We start from the raw sequence: 1,518 nt of genomic DNA, 5'->3' as shown, positions 1-1,518 counted from the left end.
GTAAAGTGTTTCCTCTTGAGCTGCTCCTGCACTGTGGTAGGGTGTCTGGCAGCCGTGGTTCCACTGGTTGACTGAAGGGCATTGTATGGGATTAATTATGGTACCGTTTCGAATTAATTGAAAATATTCATATAGAATGAAAATGGTAAAACTCAGTAATGGTGAATAATTATTCTAATAACAAAAACTATTTACTTTGGGATTCATAAAAATCATAAAAAAATTACAGCCTGACTGCGAGGGTTATTTGAAATACCATGCTGGAATATGGTTACCAATTTTGTATACAGAAAATCATTTATTGCAACTGTTAAGGAAAATGCACGTAAATGTAGATTTTTAAATACTTAGTAGTAATGTTGTTATGCTGATAATGTTGCTTCCAGAGTAGACTACCTTGCTTCCGGGATGTGTGGCTCAGATCCATTCGTCGACATGTGGGCAACCTTGACAGTCGCCTGACTGGCAGACGGTGGTGTTTCCAGTAAGCTTACAGGTAGACGGTGGTGTTGACAGTAGGCTGACAGGCAGATGATGTTAAAATATGTTGATAGAGATAGGGAATTGAGGCAGAGGGTAGATATCTAGTTTCCTGAAGAAATGCTGATTAATCACAATAAGACATGGTCAAGGAGCGGTGTTCATGCTCGCTCCCCTCCGCTCTGCTGTGAAGAGGTCTATGGTGTAGCATTATGATTGCTAATGACGGTGTGGCTGTGGCTGTGGCTGTGGTTGAAGTAGTTTTCGGCATGGCTATGGTTTTGATCGTGGTTGTCATTGTAATGCATGAAGATTGTAGGTTAGCACCGGTGTTTGCCACCGTTGTTACCTTTTGTGCTCGCTTTATGGAGAGGCACACGTACTGGCCTGTGGGAGCCACAATACAAAAAACACTAAATAACTCGAGTTTGCTTTGGTAAAGAGTTATATCTGGTCTAACTCAGTGGCCCGTTTCAACTATTCATAAGCCAGGGATGGTTACAATAGTTACTTATAATGATATACAATGTTCACCACAAAGTTGTCGCCATGTATGATAAGTGTTAACAATGTGCACGTCAGTTGTCTCTCACCTGTGTCTTGGGACGAGGGCGCCAGTGCTTCCTCCTCTCACACTGGGATCATGGAGGGTATGTTTAAAAGAATGCATACTTTTCCGGCCATGGACTCGAACGCGAGGACTCACACCAGGACACTTGTGTTAGCATCTCCACTCTCTCGAGTGAGCCGGTGTCCCGGTGAGGAAGCGAGGCAAAGACGGCGGCGACGCTGCCAATTCAGCATGTATACGTGAAGGATGCTAAAGCGTGTATATTCCTTACGGATTATGCACTGGGAGATGCCGCATGTATAGTCCTATATCCTATAAACAAACCCTCTTCATCTTTATTTTTAATTTCAATAAAATAATCACATTCCTCTTCTTAAATCCTTTCTCCATACTTTTCCTCCACCACCACCTCCTCTTCCTCCTCCTCCTCCTCTTCTATCCTCTTCTATTGGTTATCCAGCCTTTCC

The 1,518-nt window shown here is 43.0% G+C and overlaps 1 long non-coding RNA gene across 1 annotated transcript; it reads right to left on the bottom strand.

Annotated features, from left to right (window-relative positions):
• LOC123498039 lies at nucleotides 1–1,214 on the bottom strand. Its single transcript, XR_006672624.1, has 3 exons — nucleotides 1,074–1,214; nucleotides 397–867; nucleotides 1–71 (listed from the first exon to the last, which is right to left on the bottom strand). It is a non-coding gene; the product is annotated as an uncharacterized LOC123498039 (long non-coding RNA).
• Nucleotides 1,215–1,518: the final 304 nt, after the last annotated feature.

The sequence above is a fragment of the Portunus trituberculatus genome, chromosome 47 (assembly GCF_017591435.1).
Source record: "Portunus trituberculatus isolate SZX2019 chromosome 47, ASM1759143v1, whole genome shotgun sequence".
NCBI lineage: Eukaryota > Metazoa > Arthropoda > Malacostraca > Decapoda > Portunidae > Portunus > Portunus trituberculatus.
The sequence above is the reverse complement of the archived record's forward strand: the minus strand, read 5'-3'. Positions and strand labels throughout refer to the sequence as shown.